The sequence below is a fragment of the Glycine max genome, chromosome 12 (assembly GCF_000004515.6).
Source record: "Glycine max cultivar Williams 82 chromosome 12, Glycine_max_v4.0, whole genome shotgun sequence".
Classification (NCBI taxonomy): domain Eukaryota; kingdom Viridiplantae; phylum Streptophyta; class Magnoliopsida; order Fabales; family Fabaceae; genus Glycine; species Glycine max.
The window spans coordinates 10,319,763-10,330,799 of record NC_038248.2 but is presented as its reverse complement, the minus strand read 5'-3'; positions in this window follow the sequence as shown (position 1 = coordinate 10,330,799).

The window sequence follows — 11,037 nt, the reverse complement described above, 5'->3', positions numbered from 1 at the left end:
GATAAATGCTCTAGAAAGTTTTAGTATTCAAATTCTCCAATTAGATTTGCACTAAGCAACTATTCGATTAGATTAATTAGTGCATAAAACAGAAAATGGAGTCCCAACTAGGAGCCAAAATCCAAGGTTCATTACCGAAATGGGGTCCCAAACCTACAATTGAATAAGATTTCTAGAGAAAGTTATAGCAATTAACACATTGCATCATAAATTAAAGATTTCCTTATGTACTTCTATCTTAGGACGTTGAAGGACTAAAATAAATTGAATAATTACAAACGAACCATTTTTTTTTTAATTTGCGCATAACCTGTCCATTCTGCCGACAAACCATGATACCCCGATTAAAGACCAATGCCACACATGTCAAAGATAGACGCAATCAAGGTATTTATTATTCCTAGTAAAATTTATTGGTGGTGACAAAATTCTTGATGCGGTCCCGTTAAATTGGTCAAGCTTTCGCTATTAACTAGTCACATGTTCCGTTAAAATATAATGGGACGTACGCAACTGAGGACTCAATATAGCATTAACGCGTAGCTCTAGTCGTTCTTCATGCCCTAAAGTCCCCAATCAAATGTTGAATTTTGTGATCTTTTTTATTGTGCTTCTGATCGACCAGTCACTAGTTAAGGCCCTTGTTGTGTGTAGTGTGCATGTACAGTTCGATCATGATTCAAAACTAAAGCTCTTGTCAGCCTAAGTGCATTGACTAGTGTAAGTGTTAGACAGCATATACATCCTTTCAACAGCGTGGAAGAAAATTCTACGGCACGTAATTCTCACAATATTGTTATGTGTATGTAGTTTTCTTAAACTAGACTATAGATGTGAGTATAGCTACACATTATAAAATTCATTGAAGTTTATGGGTTGGAAATTGGTATTAGTGTAAATGGATTGGACCCAATCCATGAATTGGCCTAATTTAACTTAATTCGATTAGATTTTTGTAGGTTGAATTTGGTTATTGGATAGAATTGGTTTCAATTTAATGAATCCAATTAAAATTGGTAATAGTTTCAAAGTTTTGGATTAGACCAAAACTCAACCCAATCCAATCTAATATGCATATAATTAAATTAGTAATATAGAAACTTTAAATTAAACATATCTCATTCTCAAGATAATAAATTTTTATCTTAAGGTAATATATTGTTTTGGAGTTTATCTTTTTTTTTTGTTTATTTTAAGGTAATATATTTTTTATAAATGGTATTATGAGTATATATTTGAGGGCGAGCCCTGGTGCAGCGGTAAAGTTGTGCCTTGGTGACTTGTTGGCCATGACTTGTTGGTCATGGGTTTGAAGTTTGGTATTATGAGTATATATTTATGATTTATTTTTTCTTCTATTTATCATTTAAATACTACAATGTTTTTTGAATATTGATTTTTAAAAATATTCTTCCTAATTTGTAAAAAAAGCACATCCTTACTATTTTTGAAAATAAGTATTTCTTTAATTTTTTTTCAAAACTTAAAGAGATGATAATTTTTTAATGGTTTAACCCGATAATCAATCCAATTCGATCCAATTAAAGTTAGATTGGGTTGGATTAGATTGAAAAAATAAAAAAGATAATCTCAATCTGATCTAACCTAATTAAGTTTAATTAGATTGAATTAATAAATAAATAAAACTCAACTTAACCGGAAGCCACTTACACCCCTAAAAATTGGTATGGTGTTCCCAAGAAGCGTGAGCTTTTAAATATTGTCCGCTTAGTTCTTGTGGGTCTTGTACTTTTGTCCTTAGAAGACATCTAGTGAATTAAGAGAAAAGGATTTATTTTGTCCATCTAAAAGGTCACAAATCAAATCAAAGATGGTTTCAGACATGACATGCTCTTTTTTGATACTGTAAGGAAAAACCAAAGAACTACAAAATCTGCCCATAACGGGATCATACAAACATCAAGAGTAGTCTCAAGATAACGAGAACCTAAAGATAAATTATGCCCATGAGTTGTTAAGCTATCAACAACTACATTAGCCTCTCTATGAATATGAGAAATACTAACTTGCCAATCTCTATTGAGCCAAACAGAAATTTTCCTAACATAAGTTGCAAAAGGGTGATTAGTCACCTTCTGAATATTAATCAAATGCACAGCTACTGCAGAATCACTCTCAATGCAGACCTTAGTTAACTTCTTATCCCAGGCTAGCTCTAAGGCAGCTAAAATAGCTGACATTTCAGCTCTCAGCACACTACTAGAACCAGGATTAATAGAAAAACCTGCCAACCAGATTCCCATGAAATCTTGAAACACTCCTCCACAAGTTGCCCGATGACCACCAGCAATCACTGACCCATCAACATTTATCTTCACACAACCTTCCAAGCAAGCACTCCAACCTATATCTTTCCATATATAATTATTGTTTCTATGAGGATAATACAACATATTACATTTTTCAATTTCCTCCACATAAGAACAAATCTGCATGCAGAAACTAACATGAGTTGGAATATGATCATCAAAAAGTTTACTATTCCTAGCCTTCCATATACACCATCTCTAGTTACTCCAAAAATAATAAGCCATTTTTTTGGAAGCATGGAGCATCTGTTGTAATACTTCAAAATCTAATCTAACCATAAACACATATCACCGGTAAAAGAAGATAGCAAAGGCAAATTTTGATTTAAATTCATCCACAAGATTTAGCAAAACCACAATCTCAAAGAAGGTGAATATTAGATTCTTCAAACACTGTCATCATCCAACCCACAAACCACTCTTTTCAACCTAGTCTTTAAACTTTAAACTTCTATTACCAGGAAGCGTAAGAAATGTCCAATCTTCTCTGGACCCTCCCATTTCCAAATTGAATCCCAATGAAAAGATTGGCATTAATGATCATTAGCCAAGGAGAGAAAAGCTGATTTTGTAGAAAAACAACCATCAGAGGATGGTCCCCACAAAGGTTTATCATTCTGGTTAACTCGAGGTCGAACATCTGCTATCTCCATCAACCATTGCAGGTGAAGATACAACCAAAATATATCAAAATTCCAATTCCCTGATTGAGTAATAAAAAAATTCAAATTCTCCTGTAACATTGAATCTGAAACAGGTATTAACACCTTCTTAGCCAACACATCCCTTGAAGGAAGCCAGATGATTCCAAAAGGAAATCTCCTACTCATTACCAATACTTCATTGAGTACATTTCTTTTTCTTTGTTAACTCCCACACCTTATCAATACTTCTCCAAGTTGTTTAACAATTCTTTTTACTTATGACTTGTGGGATAGCCTGATTACCACAACTATATTTTTCTCTCAAAATTCTGATCCACAACTATATTTTTCCCTCAAAACAGAGGTACCCCAGGTATTTCCCAGATTCACAGAAATAGAAAAATCATAAATATTTCTCAAACAATTTACCAGAGCTGGCTGGACATCTTTGGGCACATAAACCTTAGTTTTCTCCACACTAACCATTTCACCTGAGGCTGAGAAAAATTGATTAAGGAAGTTAATTAAAACTTGAGTTTGAGATTGAGAAGCTTTTCCAAACAGCAACAAATCATCAGCAAAAAAATAAATGCGATATCGGAGTTCTATGTTTAGCTAAAACAATTGGCTTCCATTCCTTCATTTCCACTGCCTTCAAAATAAGATGTTAAAAATTTTCCATATAAAGAACAAATAGATTGGGGGATAATGGATCCCTCTGTCTGATTGATAGACCACCTTCTGAGTGATATTTTATATGAACTTTTGTGTCATTTTATATATATTTTCTTGACAGAACTTACGTTTGAACACTAGTTTTGTATTACAGAATCACAACCGCTCAATTGAGTGAAAGAGTTGACAATTGTACAAATTTATGAATACTTGAATACTCTACACTTGATCACAACTGTGGTAATTAGCACGACCACAATAACATGATAACAATCCTCTAAAACAACGTCAAACTCTGACAATGGTCGTGGTCAACTGATGAAGGCCATGGTCAACCAAGAGGGGTCAATTAATGAGGGTCATGACAAATTCCTAAGAGTTGTGGTCAACCAAGACGGCCATAGTCAATCTGTAATGGTCCAAGGCTTCAACTTCACTTCCGACCACAGTCATGGTGGATTCACCACGATCATAGTGCGTCTTTTCATGAGATATCTTTAAGAAGTTATATATAGGTCTCTAGACTTTTTAAAAAGGGGATTATTGAGTTTTATTCTTGTGTCATTTTATATATATTTTCTCGACAGAACTTACGTTTGAACACTAGTTTTGTATTACAGAATCACAACCGCTCAATTGAGTGAAAGAGTTGACAATTGTACAAATTTATGAAGACTTGAAGACTCTACACTTGATCACAACTGTGGTAATTAGCACGACCACAATAACATGATAACAGTCCTCCAAAACAACGTCAAACTCCGACAATGGTCGTGGTCAACTGATGAGGGTCATGGTCAACCAAGAGGGGTCAATTAATGAGGGTCATGGTAAATTCCTAAGAGTTGTGGTCAACCAAGAGGGCCATAGTCAATCTGTAATGGTCCAAGGCTTCAGCTTCACTTCCGACCACAGTCTTGGTGGATTCACCATGATCATAGTGCGTCTTTTTGTGAGATATCTTTAAGAAGTTATATATAGGTCTCTAGACTTTTTAAAAAGGGGATTATTGAGTTTTATTCTTGTATCATTTTATATATATTTTCTCGACATAACTTACGTTTGGACACTAGTTTTGTATTGCAGAATCACAACCGTTCAATTGAGTGAAAGAGTTGACAATTGTACAAATTTATGAAGACTTGAAGACTCTACACTTGATCACAACTGTAACATCCCATTTTTCGTAAACTAATTTAAAAATATTATTTATTTGTAAATAAATAGAGTTTTAAAAAAATGATCATGTTTTTATAAATAAATAAATAATGAGAAATAATGATTTGAAGAAAAAAAAAGATATTTGATTTATTCATTTGATAGGGAATAAAATAGAATTCCTTTTTATAAAATATTAAAAATAAAAAAATAGAGTAATAATAAGTTGTGTGTACCCTAGGTATAAATAGCGATGTTAGGTCTGTTTTTAGACGGACGATGCCTCTTCTTTCCCTCATTTTCGTTTTCTCTCTTCTCCTCTCCAAAACTCTTTCTTTTTCCCGCAGCCTACAAAACCTGTCTCAGAAAAACGATGATCTCAGACTCATTCACCGTTGGATCGTCGTGAAATTTGAGTACCATGTTCGAAACCCAATTTCGAGAATTGTCACCATTGGGAATTGCCAAAACATGTTAAAGCTAAGAGAAATACCCTTCACACCGTAGCTTTCTCTTTTCCCGCAGGTACCCAAAACGGTCTCAGTAAAACTACGATCCTAGTTTCGTTAACCATTGGATTTTCATGAAATTTGGATATGTTGTTTGAAATTCAATTTCTCACACTTTCACCGTTTGGATTTGCGAGTAAATATTCTTGGATGGAGAAAAAGGAATCGCATGAAGATAGTATAAGTGGAGGCTTCAATCTCTTCTCCGTCTCTCTAACGTTTGGAAATTCTAACGAAGCAGTCGGAGGAATAACCAGAGGAATCTCAGGAACTTGTTAGAGATGTCTCTATGCTATCAGAAGACACGTGAGTCCGCTTAGAGGTAAGAGATGAGTTATTCACAATTGGGGGTTAGTGAGAACATGTGTAGGGATCCTTAAAAGATTAAATTGGGGTTTTATTTTAGGATGTTTATTAAATTGCAATTTTTCCTTTATGATTATAAATAAAATATTGATGTTCTAATAAGAATTGCTTGATAAATTGTGCTCTTGATATTTGTATATTTTGACCTATAATTTTGATATAATTGTGTAATATTATTTGAGGGGTTTTAGTCCCCAAGTTGTGATAGTCTTTTGTATAAATTGTTATATTGAGATTATGAAATGGTGATTCAAATTATGAGTATGTGATAAATTGAACCTGTGATAAATGGTGAAATAAATGTATATTGATGTGTGTATTGAGTTGTCAGCTATGAACTGTGCAATCACACAATTGTAAGACCCTTTAAGGGCGACGAGTATTGTGATGGGATCCATTGTGGGAACCCGACGAGTTAAAATGATTTTGAAAACAATTGAGTAAATGTGTGTATTGCATAGTTCATAGGTAAAGTGTATATAATTCATGAGGTGTGATAACGTGTTAAATTGAGATTATACCATTGTGATTGAGATTAAGTGTATGTGATAAATTGAGTATGTATATGATTGAGATATATATGTGCATTGAGGTGTTGTGTGCATTGAGTTGTGAACTATAAATTGTACAATCACACGACCATAAGTCCCTTTAAGGACGATGAGCTAATGCTAAGTCCCTTTTAGGGCGACGAGTTGATGTTAAGTCCCTTTTCGGGCGACGAGTTGATGCTAAGTCCCTTTTTGGGCGACGAGTTAATGTTAAGTCCCTTTAAGGGCGACGAGTTAATGATAAGACCCTTAAAGGGCGACAAGTTAAAATTATTTTGAGAACAATTGAGGAGTCGTGTGTTTTGTACAGTTCATAGATAGAGTCTGTGTGCTAAAATGTTTTCTGGGTTGAACCTGAATCAGGAGGGAGAGGCCCTGCAGACTCTTCAGAGTGTAGGTCTTGGGTTGGGGGTCACACGGTTTGAGTGCTCCTTTAAGCCTATGTTGATCCCATATGGTTGGAGCATTCTCGCAAAACACTATGACCCTGACAGGTCTCCCCATGATATTACCTAGTGAGAGTGGCTTGACTTGCTAGTGTGTGGTTTGTCTTGTCATGTACTCCTAGGCGTCCGATGAGGTTTTTCACTGACATGGTACCACATTGCATATAGGCTTGAGTCTTAGCATAACTGTTGCATACGCTTGCTAATTGTTTATTATGAAATTGATGTGTTATTGTGTCTTGGTCGGAGTGTGTGATTCTTGTGTATTGTGATTGATGATTGAAAGGTGTGATTGATGATTGAAAAGTGAATTTTGAATGACAAAGTAATGAAATAATGTGAGATATGCTAAGTAAATTGTATTTGGATACTATATGTTATCTTGTTCCTCTCTAGTAGTTAGGAATGTGATAACTCACTCCCGATTTGTTGTTTGTATTTGGATCCTGTGATGATCTTGAACTTTGTGTTCGAGGGAGCAGATGAATAGGTGAATGACTATGAAGAACCTCATACTAGAGGACACGGGAACACAACGCTCTGATAGGATGTGACATTAGGATATAGGTTCTATATTAATTGTATGAAGCTTAGACAACCTTGTTTGAGTCGAGATGACTTTATTATTTATTTGGACAAGTTTGAATATGATGTTGAAGAAAGTGATTGTAAGCCTTTTATCCATTTGAAAGACTTGTATTTAAAAATGCTTTTAATTAATATTTGAATTTTTATTCCTTTATTAGTATATATGTGAGAGGTAGAGGGTGTTACAACAACTGTGGTAATTAGCACGTCCACAATAACATGATAACAGTCCTCCAAAACAACGTCAAACTCCGACAATGGTCGTGGTCAACTGATGAGGGCCATGGTCAACCAAGAGGGGTCAATTAATGAGGGTCATGGTAAATTCCTAAGAGTTATGGTCAACCAAGAGGGCCATAGTCAATCTGTAACGGTCCGAGGCTTCAGCTTCACTTCTGACCACAGTCGTGGTGGATTCACCACAATCATAGTGCGTCTTTTCGTGAGATATCTTTAAGAAGTTATATATAAGTCTCTAGACTTTTTAAAAAGGGGATTATTGAGTTTTATTCTTGTCTTTTACAATTTTGAGAGAACGTTGAGGGCTTTTAAGAGCTGAAGAGTGTGGACAAACTGTTTGGGTAATCTTTGATAGATTAGTTAATCTTTAATTAATCATCCCTAGAATTAATCTTATCATTTGACTTTAATTGGTAGATCCATGATCATTGAGGTATTGATTTAAGGCAAAGAGCATCTTCTGACCTTAATCATAGACTTTAGTTGATTTTGGGAATCGGTAATTAACTTGGGAAGGAATTTTATTACGACTTGGATTGGAGGAAAATTGGTACTAGTGAGTCATAACCTCTAGCCATTTTTATCATAACTCAAACTCTTCTTTATATTTGTTTATTTGTTTTCTTATAAAAACCAAAACCACAAAAATATTTAAATCATATTTCTAATCAATTCTATTTTTAGTTTAATAAATTTAATTAATTGGAAATAAATTGGTCCTTTGGGTTCAACATTCGAACTTTCGAGTCCATTATTACTATTGTGTTAGGTGCACTTGTCCTTGTGTAAGCCTAACATATTTTACATGTCGATGATTCCTCTAGAAGGCACAAATTTATCCGTTTTCTGTCCACTGCACCTACATAGAACAAGAGCCAAGACAATGGCTGATGATACTAAAAAAGTGACCATTAAAACCCATCTCCTTCAAAGTATCTAGAACAAATTCCCATCTCAATCTATCATAAGCTTATCTAAATCAACCTTAACATTCATTATTCCTTTTTTCCCTTTCAAATTCCTCATTGAATTAAAAACTTCTTGGGCTATGACTATATTATTCACACTGTGTCGCCCTGAAACAAAACTATATTGATATGGTGAAACCAAAAAATCCTTGTGACTTTTTAATCTCTTTGCAACAATCTTGGTGATAATTTTATACACAACATTGCAGAAACTTATTGGTCTAAACTACTTAATGTTGGTAGCATTCACAATTTTAGGAATAAGGACCAATTGAACTTCATTTATCACTGTAATATTTTGAGGATGTTGAAAACAAGTCTTAATCGTCTGACAAACTATGGGTATGATCTTCTCCCAATGAGATTGATAGAAAATAGCTTGAATACCATTAGGATCAGGTGCCTTTAGAGGCACCATATTAAATACAACTTCTTCGATCTCCATATCAGAGGGGATTGATTGAATACCATCAATAGTTTCCTAAGCCAACAAAGGGAAGCCTATCTAAAAATACCACTGTTGAATCTCAATCAACCAAAAACAACTTCTGAAAAAATTGTCCCACTTTTTGCTTAATCTAGTCTCGGTCTGTTGTTAATGTTTTAATTACATTAGGATTTATGTCGGCCAGGTGCAATCGAATCCCAATTGTAGTACTGAACTGAATCTCAAGTCGTCTCCCAAGGGAATAGTGCAAGGATGAATATTCAAATTAAAATCCTTCAGATAAAGATATTTTTGTGTTTTTATATTTTTAAACTACCTAAAACTAAAACTAATCCAAACAGAAAATAAAAGATATATTTTTATAGAGAGATTAATGTGTTGAATATTTAATACTAAAAATTAAAGGAAAAGGTAAGAAGTTACTTGTTGGCACGATAATAATTGTAGACGAAAACAATAACATTGAGATGCTAAGATTGTACTCGGATTCCCCTTATTCGTTGCAATTCCTCACACTTCTATGTCGTTATATCATTCATCCCCAATTCATTAATGTATTTTATCCCTAATCCCTTAGGTGATTGACCCTTAATCATTTGTCTTAGTTCTCAATCCCTTGGCAAACCAACACAAACAATCAACATTATTGTTTGGAAATTAGTGAGGCTTAACCAAGATTATTCTATCCCTAGAGATAACCCTAATTAAGTATCCAATTTAGTTTGGGTTTCAAGTGGACTCGCCAAAGTGCACGTCAATTCCTGGAATCATCTTTGAGGTGCGCAGGCTAACAAAACATTAAGTATAAAATTTGAATAATGAACTCAAACAATATATTATTGTGAGAAAATTACATCAAATAGAGTTCAATCCTTTTTCTCCTAGCTAAGAAAGAAACTAGTCACTCATGAAGTATAAGAAGAGAGAAGATAAAAGGGTTTTTCTGTGATGGGTGGTGTATGAAGGTGTGTTTTTGCTACTGCCTATGTCTCTCTATTTATAGAATCATAGATGTGTTTAATAGAGACAAATAATCTCCTTAATTTATAAAATGATATAATTTATACAAGGAAATTATCTCTTCCGCTGATATAATTTGTTTTAATTGTTATAATTATCTTCCAAGTGATTTTTTTCATTTATCTTCAAGCTATATCTCCATAATTATCTTTGTTTAGAATTAATTCAGTTTCTAGATGCATTGTTTGGCACGCTCCTCGCTTAAGTGAGACATCTTCTATAAAATTTCATCTTCTCCTCTGTATGAGCTGGCTTGAGCGGCCTATATCTCACTTGAGCTAAGCTACCTTGTAAAATTGCCATATTTCTCTATAAAAATCACAAAATTATATTAAAAACTTCTAAAATCGTAATTTCTATCTAAAATATATTAAAAACTAAAAACATAACGAATTTGATTCAAAACAAGGCTTAAAGTATACTAAAGTATCAAATAAACGTCTCAAATTGCATATGAAAATACGATAAATTTGATGTTTATCATCTGTCAAAAGATAGTAAGAGAAAAAATGTTATTCAAAACAAGGCTTATAGTGGATAGATGAAAAAAAATTGAATTTCTATCACCAAATCTAATACAGTCTTGTCTCACCCTTTGATACCAATATAATTTCTCTTTATCCATAAGGTACTATAAATCCTTCCAAAATTTCTTATTCAAATGCTCTAACCCTCTATCCTTCTTGACTACCAACCTTTTCTAAATTCCTTCCAGCCTTGCTATAATATGGCACTTCCTTAAAAGATATTTCCAAAATGAGAATGATTCCATTTGGTGGCTTTCTCCTGAAATCTGTGAACATTTTGCTACCAAGAAGCCCCTAAATTCCAAGAATGCTTGACAAACTGGTTGAAAATAGAATCAGAAAGCCAATTAATCATAAACCTAAAAGGGTATTTCTTACCCTTTTGGTGCACATTAGGATACACATTGATCAGTAAAGGTCTATGATCAGATTTAAATAAGGGTAGATGAAGAACATGAGCATGTCGAAAATGAATTCTCTAGTGATCATTACACAAAGATCTATCTAGTCGTTCCTTAATTCCCCTAGCTTTCCAAGTAAATGGATACCCTGAAAAACCCAAGTCAA